Source organism: Dermacentor variabilis, chromosome 5 (genome assembly GCF_050947875.1).
Source record: "Dermacentor variabilis isolate Ectoservices chromosome 5, ASM5094787v1, whole genome shotgun sequence".
NCBI lineage: Eukaryota > Metazoa > Arthropoda > Arachnida > Ixodida > Ixodidae > Dermacentor > Dermacentor variabilis.
In genome coordinates this window covers 20,143,433-20,161,339 of record NC_134572.1, presented here as the reverse complement: position 1 = coordinate 20,161,339, position 17,907 = coordinate 20,143,433, and the positions used below count along the sequence as shown (strand labels likewise).

The 17,907-nt window shown below is 45.7% G+C and overlaps 1 protein-coding gene and 1 non-coding gene across 8 annotated transcripts in view; one reads left to right on the top strand and one right to left on the bottom strand.

Moving 5' to 3' along the window:
• LOC142582334 (irregular chiasm C-roughest protein-like) overlaps positions 1-17,907 on the top strand; it is a 940,430-nt gene that overhangs the window by 355,702 nt on the left and 566,821 nt on the right. The gene's annotated exons all lie outside the window — the stretch shown is intronic.
• On the bottom strand, positions 5,291-5,478 carry LOC142583766 (U2 spliceosomal RNA). The gene has a single exon (XR_012828649.1). It is a non-coding gene; the product is annotated as a U2 spliceosomal RNA (small nuclear RNA).

The window sequence follows — 17,907 nt, the reverse complement described above, 5'->3', positions numbered from 1 at the left end:
AATAATGAGGTAGGATGAAAATTGCTTCCGACACATGCATAAAATTTCCAATTAACGCTGTCTGCACGATTCGAAAAACAATTCCAGAAAAAGCAGACATAGATGTTGATTCTTCAAGCAGATGCAGAAAAACACGCAGACACAACACAAACTTGGATTCTAAATGACGTAAAGCTTGTTTGAGTTAGCGAGGGAGCAACAGTAGTAGATGCCACAAGCACAGCCAAATCACCGGTAGCTGTTAGCTGTCAGCGATGTCGAAGACGAAAGCGATGTGTAATGCTTAAAGAGGGAAGAAAGTCAATGAGCGGGCTACGCACGACACATATCAAAGTCATATCTAAATACGACACACATCTAAGTCATTTAGGGCTTCGCAACCCCCACGTCACCGCGGCTCATTTTTCTACCGAGCATCTGAAGACTGGAATGGCCTTCCTCATCAAATCGCTGTCATCACCTGCTCTTCACAATTTATTCAAGATGTAACAGCTTCTTAATTTACAGAATTTAATGCATTATAATACTTGTTTGTATATGTTGTATCCCGACCCCTTATGTAATACCTCTACTACGGTGTCTTTATGGAAATGAATAGGGCTTGCCTGTTCAGCAACCACTCTTTCTTCATTTCTCGCATTGCTTGCGATTCGTCTGCAGTTTTCGTTCCTCGGTTATTCGAATCTCCTCCTCTTCGAGGCAGGCATGAAACATGAAGACAAGTGTCCCATTCGGGAGGATTGTCTTCCTGTTAAATAATGTTTATCACTTCAAACAATAATATTTTGCGTTTCAAATGTTGCAATAAAGGATAACGTTTTACCGGAACGCTTCTAAATGCTTAGGTGCTTACACCGCATTTCATAAATTAAACAATGGAAACGGTTTGGTAATGTAAGTATAGTATGCAGCAGCCTTGTGGAAAAATTTATTTTTATTGTTCATACCATATTCCTAGAAATAACCGCGGAACACAATGAACCCAGATATATAAGAAAGCTTTCCGCTATAGCAATCCTATTCTCTATTCGTAACGTAATGTGCTCTATGCTTAACGTTGTATATCGGTAACGAAACATAAAGAAAACAGCCGCTATGTATCTACACTTAAGCTATTTATATTTTGCTGTACAGCTTCTCACAGCAAATAATTTCGCAAGCATCTAAGCATCCGCTCCGCAGCTTCCGTACCGACACAGGAAAAGTAGCTGCTCGAATAAGCTCCTTCTCGGAGATTTTCTGGGGCCAAACCTAGCAGAGATTTGTCTATCGCAAACGAGCGGCGCGTGACGCAGCTGTCTTGGCTAAACTTGTTTCTCCGTCGTCGCCGCGCAGGCCACGGGGAAGCCTTACCTTAACGCGCTCAGAGGCCAGTTCTTCGAGGCAATCTGCGCCCATGATAGGCGTGCGTGCTCCCACATCTTCGTAGTTAATTCGATGCGGCACGGTTGGCGCTTAGCTAGAGAAGACGCGTGGCTGCGTCGTTTTCGTACGTTACATTAATCGCCGCCTTTCTTGGCGCTCCTACCAAGTTACGTTTTTCGTCCATCGCAAGTCAATCTATCAGGCGAATGCTGCAAAGCCAAGTCCCAGTCGAAGTGAAATATTACAGGCTCGGTTGTTTGCTATAGCCGCGACACCCAAGATTTGCTGGACGCTGCACGCAACTATCGAAGACTATGACGCTGCTCGGTTCGTTACAGCTGCCTACGGAGACTAATTAGGGCTCAACTCGGGATGCGTTCGATCTTAAACTTTCCAGTGAAGTGGATCCATCCGCGCGAATGCCCGAGGCTGTATGCGGACCTTACCCAGGGCGCCAGGCGCGTACTCCCTTTGGCCGCGAGTAGACGAGGGAACAGACTGCATTCTATGTGGCCCGCAGCTCGCCTCTGTTGCGGCCCTACTGGGCACGCGAATAAGACATATACGCGCGCTCGAAATGCCCTAGCTTTTCACGCTAATGGTCTTCCATCTCCGAAGAACAATTCGCGTTAATCGGAATCACCCGTGCTTGCGTAAGGGCGCGTGCGTTCTTAATGCAACTAGAAATTTGGGCGTATATATCCTTCCTGATCTATTTGCCTTCAGCTGGCTGTACGCTCCGCATTAGTTCGAAAATCCTAGAAGGAAAAAGAAAGGCAAAACTCACATACGTACAAAAGGCTCGCATACGTACAAACAGAATCGCATATATGCGCAATCAGGCCGTCAGAATGGACGGACAATCGAGGCGTCTAATGGCCGAGGTGTCATCCGCCCTCGCTTTCACGTTAATTAAGGTCACAGTTTCCGCCCCGCTTTTCTTATTGCATGCTGACTGCCCCAGATCTTATTGCGAGAGTTCTCGACGTTCCGCAATTTCGTTTCTCCTTCGCGCGTCCTCACATTGTAAGGTAATTGTACGTATAGTGCCGGTCAAAATGGCCAATCCACTCCCGCTGAAGGAAAGTAAACTTGATGAGAGGAGCAGGGAATGCAGCGAATAGAGAGCCACTGTTCTGGGAGGCAGATGAAATAAATAATGAAATGCTTGTATCTTCACAGGCACAAGAAAAAGGAGATGTACATAGTGCTGGAGAGTGTCCAGATTGCAAATCTCCCGGTCTTTGAAATTTCGGCGAAGAATTCATAAGAAAGGACTTACGTGGATATAGACGACCGTCGTGCGTAACAGTGGCTAAAAATGTCCGTCTTCAGTTAGATAAGACGCGCTTATTAAAATTCTCGTAAAGAAATACAACATATCAAAACTTCTTACTTTCTTACTGAAAATTTATTTTACTTATCGAGATCACTCGTTAGAAACACACGCCCACAGCAGAACTTCTCTACCTTGTCGTTATGTTTTTCTTTTGCTCCAAGATTGTTTTCTTTTGATATAGAACCACACAGCTTATGACTATTCACAGATTTGTTTTTCTTTAATCTCATAAGAGGCTATCATGCCACCTATAAGAATGGCACCCCGAGTTCAAACACTGTTTAGGACACATAGGCGGCTGATTAATCCACGTGGATCCATTTACCGATGCCTAAGTCTCTACAGATGCTGTCCTTTCATAACAGCGCCTTGTGTGCTCTTTCAATTGTTTCGTGCGTTCTTCAGGAGAGGAAAGAGAGAGAGAGAGAGAGAAAGGCCTAACAGATTGGCCTGAACAAAAAAATCGACGCTCTATTTTTGGTTTCTCTTTTGTTCCCCTCCCTTTACTTTGCTTTGTTTTCCATGCTGAGCATCTCAACTGTTCATTTCAGTAGACTCAGGGCAGCGCCTCGAGGTATCAGACGACTGACAGAAGGAGCATGTAGACCATGGGTTAGCTAAACAGTGTGAGCTACAGTTCTCGGAGCAGTTGTTCCGCTTTTATTATTGCGTATTTAACGCAACATTTCGTACTCATAAATAGCACCTTATCCTGACGTACCGCATCTCCCAGATGAAGCTGAACGCATTTAATGTCTTTCGTCAGCTGATGCTAAAAAAATAGGATGTTTATTTCTTCTCACCCTCGTCGGGTGGTATATTCGGTTATATCTTTAGACGCCGTGAAAGTGGTGCCTCCGTACTAAAGCGCACTCAGAGCGTTTTTTTTTTTTCAGCACTAACTAGCGCGTACAAAATTTGGCTGTGGTGGTGTGGTAAGCGCCTTCATTTGGGATTGAAATATTGCCCTCCAGGCGTAGGTCACTCCTCTACGTCAGGGAATCCAGACTAAAGTTTAGGACATAGGGGAGCTGTGAATTAAAATAGGATGGGGACCGTGAAGCGCCAAGGTTTTGAGGAGAACTTTGAGCTTAATGAGTTGATACAACAGCCCTGAAAGTCTATTGCACGTTACAGTGGTGTAAGTATATCTGCGAAAGACTAGACGGCCTCCAAGGGCGTATCCGTATTATTCTTTAAACCTCATTGTGTATGGTCGTCTAAAAGGTGCACATCGAACCTAGAAATTGCTTGCAGGAAAACTTGTATAGGATAGCTCTGAAAACTGGCTAGGTGCAGTAACCAGGGCCCGAATTTTAAAGAAATCTTCGTTCGTAAGCGATGTTTGCTATTGGCCGGAAACATTCTATAAATATATGTAAAGCTTCACGATTGGTTGAATTTTGCTATGACGGACAATTCGGGTGGAAGAGCGTTTTGTGAATACGGGCAATCATATCCTCCCCGTATTGTCAGTGTAGTTATGCATATACTTAGCAGCCGATATAATTGTGCATCCACGCGTTCGATGAAACGAATTACTCATAAGGAACGATGCGCAAACACGAAGTGCCTGGCGGTCGAGAAGCAAGCGGTCTAAAGACGAAACTTGTCATTTGCAAAGTGATCACCGGTGATAAATCCCATGAAATTAGTCGAACAACTGACGTATCGACCATTCTTAAGATGTTTAAGTTATTGTTTCTGTCTTTTTCTCACCCCCCCCCCCCCTTAGCCCTTGCCCCAGTATAGGGTATACCAAACTACAAGCTTCTATTCCGGTTAACCTCGCTGGCTTTCCCGTATCATTTCTCTATCTCTCTGTCTGCTGCCTGGTTGCTTGTCTAGCAGAAACAAAGGTGATCACGCGAGCTCGTGAGTTTGGATAGTAACGCAAGAATCGCAGTAAACAAAAGAAAGCACAAACAAAGAATGCTCGAGGCAAGTACTATTTTTGCTTCGGTGAGAAGTGAGAAAATGGCGGCTGGTCTTATGCACAATAATATCGCTAGTCTCCGTTGATCGACCATGGCAATAAATGTCAGGGCATCGCAGACAGCGCCTTTTAATATATTGCATCGATTTTCCCAAGCGCTTTGACGGGAGAAGTGGCGATCGACCAATAAAAGAGAGCTACCTCACCATTGCCGACAGGCTACGCGCGTTATTTTCATTCTTCTCTTGAGCGAGCTTGTATCGTTATCAGTTCCATAGGTAGTTTCATATAATTACATTACGATCGCTGTCGTGTGCCCACGATTGTAGAGGACAGCTTCTTAGAAACTGTTAGTCTCATTCCCATTCTGTCTCTGTCTTCAGTGATATGAAGATGCACATCCATGACCGCATCTACATTTCTTCGTTTAATTCTGCCTCATCCGTACATTATTTTCGTACGAATTTAAAATACAGATGGAAGCACTAAAATTGTCTGATAATTATTTCGAGATCAACAGGATGGAATGAAATATTTGTGCAGACGAAGGCTAAGTAGTCACAGTGTCCAGAATACGAAAACGGCCAGCGTGTTTTACAGCGAAGTTGTTTATGGCCAAGGGTGCGTGCATTCTTTTTTCTGGTCTGCAAAAACAGTGCGCCGATCCAGAAGATTTCGCAATACCGAGCGGACCCGCGGAGCAGGGGAAGCAGGCTTAAATCACCCTGCCAACTTGACGAATAAGTTTAATATATTTGGTCCAAACACAACCGGTATCAGATATTAAGCTGATAAGAACACATACTACACTTTGACCAGCATCTGCCGTGTCTGCGTTTGCCCCGCCCTCTCTTTGTCTGCGTTCCAAGCGCCTGTGTATCTACTTGCTTTTCCTTTAGTTCTTTCATGGTGGCGGTACCGTCAAAACGTCACGCGTGCACAGTTTCCTCCGGCTCCTCGGGCGGCGGTCCCATCGTCAACGCGAATGTATGCAAAAATGAAGGTAAATGGGTTCGTACCTTTGCTCATAATTCGGTGTCACTTCTGTGTCGTGTACTAAACAGCTTCGCTGGTGATCCACCTTCACGAAGTGGAATGACTCATGATTTTTTATTACATACGACACGTGCCTATAAATTACACTTATCTTAACAATTAGCACATCTACTACGTTGCGCTCTGTGCGTATAGTGTCTGAGTGCCAGAAAGTGTAGGTAACGACACGTGCATCCCGCAACAATAACAAACAAGTGTGCCGTATGCCTTTCGCACTTATGTTCTGCGATATGCCACAACAAGCCCAGCCATCAACCATGTTTCAGCGTCCGGAAGTTTGTAGCGATGCCACACGTGTTCTTCTGCGTTTCAGTCTGTGCTGCGCACTCTTTCCCAAATGGCGTGGAACAACTCACTCAGCCAGATTGGGCGCCTAACGATATGAGCCGGAATTAGCATGGCAGGAGCTAACGCGGCGCATTTGTTTGTCACGTGCCTCTTGACAATGACGTCGCGGCGCCAGATCGCACCGCGGAGCAGTACACGTGCAGTACAAAGTAGGTTACGCTCATGAGAATAGCGAGATACGCACTCCGCCAGGCACTATCATCATCCGTGCACAGGGATCCGAGTACACCGGCTGTTTCGAATAAAATGAGCCCTGTAACGTTTCCTCCATACGTCGCTGTTATTGTTACATTTTGATACAGCTACCATAGCTATAAGCTTACTTTGCGGGGGCATTCCTCTTGCGTGCCGTCGTGCCTATAGTCCCTAATTGCAGCAACGCTGCGATAACGGTCATCACCTTGTCATACTCACAACTATAAAATAAATATAAAATTTTAAACAGAAAAAGTAACATTCGTAGGTGTCGAAACCGCGGCTTTCAGATACGAAGCTCAACGCTGTAATCGAACGTTTATTTCTTGTCACCTGTTTTTTGAAATGCGAGTAGCTGTCTTTGCTGTACCCACGCTGACGCTGAGTGATATTCATGCGACATGGGGCATTAAATGAATTTGCTGCAACATGAGAGAGCCACTAAATAGACCTATGATCATGTTAATAAAACTAATGGTCTTGAAAAATGCTTCTATTTCTGACAGCTGACAACATTACCACCCCAGTGCTCGTTCGAAAGCACTCTCTGATAAACGTCGTCTTGAAAGAAAAAACAAGCTATGCAGATCCAACACACATCTTCGAGTACATAAAAAGCGAACCTATAATGAAGCGGTGAAATCGACGCTAAATATATAACTAATATCGATGCTTAAACTTGTGTTTACTTCCAAGTTATGCAACATCTAATCTAATGGGATGGTTATGTTTATGCACCGCGAAGTCAAAAGTATATCCTAGAACAACAGTATGAAGCCCTAGAACAGTATGAAGAATATACGAAGTATCAGTCGGTGTTTCAGAGCACAAAGTTGACTGCACTTCACTACGAATGGAGCAAGGTACGCTGATCTCGCGTGATTGCAACTCACGTACAGACCTTAACACCGAGAACTAAACTGCATGCGGCCACGTGGACAAGTTGCCTCTTCACATACTATAAGGAAAACGCAATAGGGATCTGTCCATCTTGTACTCACCCGCATATAGCTAGACACTACCAGCGGAGTGCATCGTTGCGTAATTTCTGCGCTACACGGCAAACAGTTGGCGTGCAGCACTACCTTTCGCAAGTCTCTTCGTATGTTGCGATCTTTCAACGAAGGCCCAGGTATGGCCATGGCGCAAGCTGACGTGGCGAAACCGAAGCGGGGACAGGAGCCGTCGAGGAGACAGCTGTTACTGGGAGGCTGTCATTAAGGCCACAGAATGCTGTATCGATTGCTGCGCGCCTCTTGCTGTTCTGCGGTTTACCGCGCCCTATACGGGTCGTTTCTTGCGGCTCCCAATCCTTATACGAGTGCTCTCGGCTTCATGCTGCTCTCTTCATGGCACACCTACAGCGGCTGAATGGAAATTGTGCTATGCTACCAAGTTGCGATCGGATCTGATGGCGTTCACGGAGGACGTAGAAACGCATAAAAGCTGAAGCTAGCGCCCCCTACTTCAAGAAGTGTTACATGCGCTGGACTGGGGTTAACGTTATGCACAGTAGGTACTGGAAGGGTTATTAGTTCTTATTTTCATTTTTTTTTCTCCCCAAATGTATTCCACCTTTCTGTTCATTGTGTCCTAACGCAAAAAGTCCCAGGAGTGTGGCAGTGTTAGAAAATATCCATGTTATATCCATGTGTCCGTTAAATATCCATGGGTCCCGTTAAGCGGTGGGGTGCAAGTACCACACGGAGAGAGAGAGAGAGAGAGAGAGAGAGAGAGAGAGAGAGAGAGAGAGAAAGAAAGAGGAATAAAGGCAAAAGCATGTAGTTTATCCGGATGGCATTATACGATTTGCTGCCCTTCACTGGGGAAAGGCAATAGGTGAAATGATTCACTACAACATTATGGAGTCGATTGCAATACTTATGTGAAATAGAAAAAAAATAATATGACAGAAAAAATGACACCTGCAGGTGTACACAAAGTGATACTAAGTGTATCTGTTCCACTCCTTTCGTCCTTGTTTTCCGAGAGTCACCTACACTGAATCAGGTATTGCAGATTCTCCCTAGCAGCTACGCTAGTTAACTGGCGCATAGGGTCACGAGCTTTCAATCAACCTGAATCCGGCTTCTTCGTTTGACTGGCAGGCGGAAACACAGCTAAGCCTGGGGCTCCGTGTAATAAATCTAAAAATGTGTAAATGCCAATAATTTATAGCACGAAAATTCACACCATAAAATTTAGAGTTCCTTAAAGGAGAGTTGGTAGTGCTCCCCCTAAAGAAAGTATACATTTATGTGCAATCACCTCCGCCTGAATTTATCTTGCAGGCTGAAAAGTATTTAGTAAAACCACGTTCAGAGAGTGTAATTTTGACCTCTGCTAGAAGCATAATATTTCTGAATTTTAAACGCTTTTAACAACAGCAAAACGTTATATCTGTAAATGTGACGTCGTTTGACTTTTCACACACATGCAGATCGTAGAGCAGCAGATCACATGACGAGTTCGACCGCGTGCGCTGTCGCGACAGCCTTCGGTATCGTTTGGCACACACAGTTTTGGACGTCACCTGAGCCGCCTGGTCTAACCGATAGGTCTGATATGTCGCATACGCGACACTCTTTCCTGCATGAGTTGTTTGTTTTTCTCCCTATATTTAAATATTTATCTTTCTAGAGCCCTGTGTTATGACTACAGTGTGTTGCTGGCCGTCTTTTTGGAACTGACTTCGTTCAGGCATCTCAATTGTCACCAATACCGGAGAATTCACGCGCAAGAAATTCTTATATTGTACATTCCAAAACCTCGATCTGATGACGGGGCACACCGTAGTGGGGACTCCGGAATAATTTTGATCATTTTGGGGATTAATAACGCGCACTTATATATAAGTACACTAGCATTTTTTCTTTTCACCCTCATCGAAATGCCGCCTCCGGGACCGAATGGAAGTCGCGATCACCTTAGATACTGCATGAGCTACCGCGGAGGGTAAATCTTCAACAAAGATGGGTGTCGCCCTTAGAGATGTTCCAGGCGCAGAAGTTTTGCGCATCTCATACTATGTCATATCTAATGCCTTCGTTATTCGACTCTGGTTCGGAATACTGTAGCCACGTAAACTCTGTCACACCAAATATGTAATTATGGCAGACCGTGTGTAGCTATGCCATTACGTTTTAATTATAATTTTATGCCTATACTGAGCCTGTTAGTCCGACAAGGCAGATTGTGTACATTTACAGATATCTAACAGTTATGCTTGCGTAGAAAATAAGGAAATGTTTCCATTTGGTCAATATAAGGCAACTTTGCAGCGTCATGTTTAATAATTATAGGTAATTACATTTCATATTAACGCAACTTTCAAGAAATCGCACTTCCAAAGGCTCATCAAAGGCGAGCGAGAAAAATAAAAGGACATTAAAGGCAGGGATGTCAGCCAGACGCACGTCCGGTTCGCTACCCTACACAAGGGAAGCAGGTTGTGGGGATTAAAAGATAGAGGAAAAGAAAGGAGAGAAAACAGGGAAAGTGTCGCGTTATCCGGGATTTCCGATGAAAATATCTCGGTGAGGTCTGTCGACATCGAGAACTGCAGTAGTGCATGCGAACCATGTGGCCATAGTCCAAGAATGATCTTGAACCCAGGTTATCTAACGTAGCGCGAAAGAGAAGCCGCTTGCAGTCATAGCCAGGACAGATGCAGAGATGTTCGGCAGTCTACTTATTCTCGCCACTGTCACACGAAAGTCTGTCGCTAATCCCAGTGATGAATGCAGAAGTATTTGTGAATGCCATGCCCAGCCACAACCGACACAATAATGTTGAGTCGTGGCGGGAGGGGTCTTGTGATAGCTGGAGCTTCGAAAACTGCTCGTCAATAAGCACGGAGTAATATTATTGCTAATTATTACATGATCAATTTTAAATGTTTCATATGATATCCCTCTATATTTAAGGGATGGTTGCGCTAGAATGAGTAATCGCTAAATACTTTGATTTCGGTCAGATCAAGAATAAGCCAGGAATGAAGAAATATAATCTTTGGGAATATAAGCAACGTCCCTTCGAGCGACTCTCTAAGGTTTCCTTTGCATAATCTCATCGGTTGTGCATGATCGCCGCTTGCATGAACTCCGGCGGCAACTGAGTATGCAGTTTGCGTTGAACCGATAGGCAGCACGAAAGTCACTTCGCTCGCTGCTGCTGCCGCCCTCCTCACGCCAGCGTTTTGACAGCGAGTGTCCGCGGTCATCGAATGTGTTGTGTTCATGTTTGCCTGTGCGAGCGTAACACCATGATCCTTTATTTAGTCAGTAAGCGAATGTTTGTGAGTGTATACGGCTGATAAATCTACTACCCTTACTTTGTATAGCCGTCTACCAATTTGCTATTGCAATCAACCCTTCGACTTTCGGGCGAAACCACGACTTGTTTTTTTATTATTCCAATGGCCATGAACAACAAATATTTTAAAAACCCACGCGTGTTTCGTTCTAGCCCATCTGTCCTTACAGCGAAGTACCTACAGCTGGTGGTCATAGTAAAAATAGAAGCACTGACGAGTGTACCTAAAGCAGCGCCTTCAGTCTAACCAGGTGTCCTCAGAGACGCAGGACGGCAAGCTAGATATGTCGAATGATGTGCATTTAACTATACGGTTCCTCCGAGAGCCAGTCTTGTGACGTACAAATATACAGCGAATGCGCCAACCCTGAGATCAGAGAGCAGTGCTCGTGCCGCCTTTCGCGCATTCTTCGTTCGAAGCAAGGGGCACAGCCCCTCTGTCAGCCTCGCTCGCAGTCTCGAGGCTCCATTCATTTCTTCGCTCTTCGGTGCCGCCTCGCATCGCTGGCCACCACGCCCGCCCCTTATTCTTCGTCGGTCGCTTCTCGTGAAACTAAGCCGGCGAGATGAAAGAGAAGAGCGTTATGGGAGAAAGCACGGGTGAAAGGGGTCGGCAGGCTGCACTGTGGCGAGAAGGAGAGAGCTGACCGAATATTGGCTTTCCGCAGCGATGCCCCCCGCACATAGGGGCTGCCATTTATTACGGTCGACGTAATTTCCGGCGATAATAATTTCGGGCTGCCCCCTCCTCCCACGGCACCCTTCTCGCTTATCATCGCGCTTGGTCCCACGGGAGTGATCCAGCAGGAGTGGCGCGCCTTGCGCCCGCTGCCGCGCACTGGATGCAGGCCACCGCTACTCCAGTTCTCGCGGGTCACGGCTCGCGGATACGCACCGGACAGAGCGGTGAAGATACGGTGGGCGGGGACAAAATGGGAAGGCGAGGGGATCAAACAGAAAAAGCAATACCGCGTCGCGACGATGCCACACAGGCGCCGCTACTCGGTTACGGGCTTTCTTTTCACGTGCGGTCGACCTGTCTTTCCTGTCCCGTTCTCTCGTCTCGCAAACACGAGAGGGAGACGCCCGCTGTTCTTTCCATCTTCGCTTTCTCTCTTCCACCTCTTCGCTATCCCGTTACTGTCCCTCCTTGATGGGCCGGTGTAGCGGGCAAAAGACGCACACGCCGCTAACGTGATCTCCTTGGCCGTGACCCATCCCGTCGAGTGACAGCGCGTCGCCCTGAGGGGTCGCATGTCACGCACTAATATGTAAAACCATTTCGCTGTTCCCGGCTTAAAGGGAATAGCGCGCGCCGGAGACGTTCCCCCGTTAGAAACGGGCCTCTCGAGGGAACGTACGAGAGCTCTGCGCGGTCTGCCGGCGCTTTTTCGAATGCTAATTGGCTCCCTCGCCCTGTATGGGCCACTAACTTGTCGCTTTCATCTTGCCGGGTGAAGACGAATGGTGGGATGAAGTTGTGCGCTGCGGCGAGTCTTCACGCAGGCTGTGTCTCTCGAGGGAAATTTACGCTCTTCCCACAACCTTTTCTGCTCTGCATTTCTGAATTAAGTTCGCTGCGGCAGTCTGTCATCGTTCCAGAGATATAATAGCGGTGATATTTGTAAGAAGAAACTCTCCGGATGCTCAGTGTTCTTTGCTCTGATGGCAGCTCCGGGGGCTAAAGTTGGGTTATTTCTTCAGAACGGGGGCTTCAATGCGACATATTGATTTTATTTTTCCGTGCTATCTTTTGTAAAATTTAATATAGGTCATGACTTTTGGAATATAAATTTATTCTCCGACAGGGGTCTCTCATGTAGTACTTGCGGTAGCTTCGCACTTGCGAGACAACACTAAATTTTTACACCCATGAAATGTAGTTTACAATTCGCTAGGTATTTCCTGAATCTTCAACAAATTAGCCAGGGTGCAATCACGTGAGTTTCAGCGGGGCTATCTCTAATTATTATATATAGAGGAATGAAAACAAAGTAATTATTTTTGCTGGACACGATTCGCAACAAGGGTGAACAAAAGAAATCTCCCTGTCGGATAATGCAGTAGGCTTGTCAACTAAGATCCTCTCATTGCCTTTCTAATTACCTGATGCTCCGTCAATGCGAATGGCGTGTTTGTAGCTCATAGCGAGCCCAAAATTAATTGCCTTTTAAAACAGATCATAACCCTTACTTGTAGGACGCTCACATGAAATGTCCCTGCTCATTTTTCAGCATAGAGAGCCTGTTTTTTCTCTCAATAGCATCTAGTTGCCGCAAGATTTTCTTGCTTTTGTTTCGTAGCGTGCCTTTAACCTTGTGATGTAATTTTAAGGCGTGGCAAAGCGCACTTCTTATTCGCCTAATTTTGGTTTTGCGCTGAAATTAAGTTGGGCATGTTCGTGTCAGTGTGCTTTAAATAAGTGCTTTTGATGCGATTTTAAAGGCTATTTTTCATGAGGCCGCAATTAGCTACAATATTTTAATTAGGATTGATAATGTAGCATTGATATCAAGAAAGTTAATTAGCGAATCTTAGTTAATAACATTACTAAACATACCAACCGCGAGTTTTCTTTCGTCCATCTTTATTTTGCAGAGTTTTGTCTTTCAATAAGTATTACTGTGCCTCGAATGCCCCGTTTCTTCAATAATTACGACTCATGAGACATTTGTCGCTGAAGCACGCGTTGAATAGATAGCGTGGCAAAGACGCATTGGATTTATGCGGTTTTAATCAGTGGATGTTAATGAAAGGAAATGGCAAAAAGAAATGCTAATTCACGAGTGTGCTGGCACATCCCCTTTTACATTAACTAAGACAGGTATAGAATTTTCTTACAGTATCAGGAAGCTCGTAAAAAAAAAAAGCGCCGATGACTTCTGTACTGACCAAATAACCTCTATGTTGCTAGTAGCCGCTTGTACAAGCCGTCAGTACTTTGTGCCCTGCCTAATTAGCTCAGCAATAGTGGTAGATTACCTAATTTTTCAAGCAGTTCTTTTTTCAGCTTATGCTGCAACTCTTTAAATTGAGAACGCCTCTCGAGACAGAGGAATACGAGGGTGCCATTCACTGCAGGCGGAATAAACGTTGCTTGATTTGGCAATGATTTTGGCAACGTGATATCCCGCCCGAAAGCCACCTTTGGTGCGATCTTGACCGAGGTAAAACAAATAGGTACCTCGTTCAGCGCATCATCATTTCGAAAGGCACTGCTCAGCATGCGAACAAAACAACGTGTTAAGCGAGGCACAAGACGTTGCAAGCTGGCAGCGAACACGCAATTTTTCCTCGGCAAGCTATTTCTTCCGCATCTGTTCTTCCAGATTCTCGAGAGACGCGCGGCAACGGTTAAAAAGAAGGAGAAAAAAACATCATTGTTCTCATTGCTAGCGCGAATGAGTAGACATTTAGGCAGCCGTTGTGCCGCTTATATGGCGCCTATATATTATTTCGCTGAGAGAAGACTGCGGGGTGGGAATGAGACAGCAGCGCGTCTCGGAACAGTTACTGATTTATTTATTTTTACGATTATTCGCGATAACTGCAGCTTTTCTTTAAAGCATTCCCTACCTTTCTTGTGACCAATTCTTTGTAATCATTACATGTTGATTGTACAGATTATTAAAAACATAAAACGTGTAGAGCAATACAGGCGGACCACTCAAGGGCTGGCCATTGTTGGTGTGCTACGAGTGCGCGTTAGTATGTTCTTTTCTTTCTTTTTTCGTTCTTTAAGGCATGCGGTGAAGTCATGGCTGCATGAATTCTTTAAGCGGAGGACAAACCTTGTCGCGGTTGCTCAGCAATGAGCGCCGCGCTGCAAAGGCGCAGTGGTCGGGATGTTGTGCGCGCCCTGGTGTGATAAATGCATTAGTCGTGCGAGAGGAGGGGCGTCTGCATTCTGCGCCTCTCAGCACCACAGCATAGGGCTGTCCTTGGCAGGACACGAAATATGTGACCAAGACAACGTGGTAAACGGTGCAGAACAGGACGCAAGCTGACAGTTGACAAGCTATTTGTTCGTTTCTAGCAAACAACCTTTCCCGCATCTGTTTCTCGTAGTGTGGAACAAAGCGTGTGAAATAAGTAAAAGGAAACAGAAAGAAAAATGAGAACACTCGTTTTGAGAGCGTCCGGTAGTTCATTGCAGAGCAACAAGTTAGAGCGCACAAGCTCCAGGGTCGGTATCTCTTTTTGTCTATAAATAAATCACACTTCTACTGTTTACACAGTATATAGGCCTGTGGAAGGAACCAAAATACGGTGCATGTCTCCCTTCATCATACTGATGCTGTATGACAGTGGTACAAGTACATTGTTTCTCTTTTTCCGGTGACCATCTTTCACCGTCTAGCCGGCCTAACAACTGCGCCAGCTTTATCGCTCGGCACACGACCAGCCTGCATGTATACGAAATTTCCCCAATGTTGCCGTTCTGTAGCAATAAATAGAGTCTGATCGGCGCAGACTACACGCGCGATGTGAATAATGGCGTCATTCTGAAACATACGTGAAGAGCAGCAATTACGCTGCAATCTACGATGAGTCATGTATAAATAAGCGGCGCATTTGACCCGGCGGTCAGATTTCGACGGCTGACAGCTCCGTCTGCCGGTATAGTTGTATAGTTTTAAAAATAAATAAATCTCTAACTAACGCTCGGGGAAGTTTTGTTCTCCACCGTCAATCCAACGCGACATATGGTGGCGGTGCCCGCTGGCATGCGGTGGAGGCGCATCACTATAACCGGACAACATTGTCCACACAGATAGTCTTATATGGTTAATTCTCGCGTTCTTTCCTTCTTTTTATTTCTCTTCTCTCATCACTGCTCTCTACTGCTGCAGTGCAGGGTACTGCAGAAGTGGAAGCAGAAGTGGAATTATAATTTAATCTCACTCTCTCGTTCTCTCCAAAGGACAGGCCGATACAAGTGCCTGCAAACAAGCACTTGGTGCAGTCAACTCTTATTGAGCTGCCAGATTCATAGTTCAAAGAAGAAGCAAAAATATGAAAAGGTTCAGCTGTTTGACCCCACAGCCAGGAATCTTAAATACAAGGAAAGGACGCAGCAATGCTGTGAAATAGGCGAGCTTGCTGGCACCAGCCGTGATCCAGACACAAATTAAATACTCATATAAAATCGGTTTATCCAATAAAGTCCGGGTTTTTAGCCACTCACAATTCCACCAACGCTCAGGAATCTAGAAAGGAGAGGAGAAACACAAAAACGCAGAGCGGTCACCGACAGTAAAGGCTAGCTGGCTGTATTGGGCCGCGTTAAGAGGGCGAAGGAAACGAAAAATGATAGAGAGTGACCAAATAGAATAAACTGAGAAAAGTGAAAAGTGTACGAGCTTCACGAACAGGATTACACCAGTAGGAACCTCACATTGTAACCGGCGTAAGCTCCTCTGCAGTGCTGCCTGGAAATCCTGCGCCTTAACTAATCCTAACCACGAAGTGTCCGGCCGCCCCATGAATTTGACATATCGCCTCCCTCGGAGACAACATTGACATTCGCGCCAGTGGTTGGCTTTTTCTGTTGTCATGAGTGGGCGCCATGGTTACTGATCAGTAAACACTAAACCGAGCGTGTAGCGCAGACTGATAATCGAAACAGTAAATAAAATAACGTCCCATATTTTGTGTGGCTGTCAGTGCATCGTCGTTTCGCATGTGCTGCGTGCGGCCAAATGTGGAGGGTTTGAGGAACCGATAACGAAATCGGGAGAACCGGAAATAACCGCACCGGAGGGAGATTCTATAGAAGCGTAGCAAAAATAAGTTGGCAAAATGAAAGATAACCTGCATGCAATAACACTCCTATCGTTGTAACGCGCGTTTCGGCATATCTCTACACACTCCTTTAATCATTTCAGCGCAGAAGCTTAGATAAAGCAACAAGGGCCCTGCGGTACTCTTATACAGCTTTATTTTTAAAGTCTCCACACCGTCTGTAAGCAGCCAAGTAGCGCACAACTGCCCTGTGAAGATGAAAAGGGTAGTTTTTTAAGCTGATGGCTGCGCATATTTAGGAGGCACATTGGCGGAAAGAAACACAACAATGCACGACTTTATTGAGCCTGAACAGCACGGATACGAGCGATAAGCTGTTGTCAGAATTTGGGCGATGACAGCCGCAATTGCTGCATTTACACTAACCGGTATCTTCGGTGTGCAGAGACCGCAGCAGCAAACTTGCTCATGACGAGACAACACGAACAGAGCGTAGGTTCTCTCTCTCTCTCTTTTCATCTTTCCTTTTCTGTTTATTTCTTTCTTTCTTTATTTATTTTTTTCGCTTGGTCCAAAGCGCCGCGACTTCCTAACCACCTTTGCGTGTGCCTTATGGAACGGGCGGTCAATGTGAAGTCAGAGTTCAAGTTTGGTTTAGGTACATCGCAGTGATGCGGGCAAGCCTGAGCTAAAGGTGCATAAACTACACTTGAAGCCCGGCGGACAACGTATTTGATAAAAAAAAAAAAGGCACGCAAATCCAACTAGTGTTGGAATGTAAATGACGCGAAGCGTGTCTGAGACAGCGAAGCACCAGCGGTAGGGCATGAGACGCGCACGGTCTCGTCACATGTAGCTATCAGCTCTCTGTATCACGGCAAGACAATGTATGGTGCTCGTCGAAGGAAGAGTTTTTATGAGAGGTGTGTGAGGGCACATAGAAGTACGCCACCTATCTAAACACATTTTAGCTTGTGTCACAGCGGCACATCGGACAAGAATGGGCACACAACCAGTGGACCATTTCCTATGGCACATCAGAGAGACAGAGAGAGAGAGAGAGACAGAAGAAAGGGGAAAGGCAGGGAGGTTAACCGGATGGGAAGATCCGGTTTGCTACCCTACGCTGGGGAGAGAGGGGAGGGGGAGGTACATGAGCTATCTGAGGTAGACCAAGTATGAGCTGCACGTCGTCTGATAGCAGGTAATCACCGCCATGCTTTGAAGCTGCGGATGAGGCTTCGGCGCCGCCCCTCAGACAGTGGGGCGCGCGTAGAATCATGCTGTGCCGGTGGTGTGTTGATCGGCAGGTCCTCACCAATCTCTGTATTAGGCGACTGCGCCATTGTAAGAGAGAGAAGCAAAGCCTGCTGTCCCCTAGAGCACCTTGTTTACTTCTATTTCCTCTTCCTCCGTGTTCCCCGCTCAGTATTTCTGCTTCTTTCCTTACAACACACACACACACACACACACACACACACACACACACACACACACACACACACACACACACACACACACACACACATATATATATATATATATATATATATATATATATATATATATATATATATATATATATATATATATATGGAGAGAGAGAGAG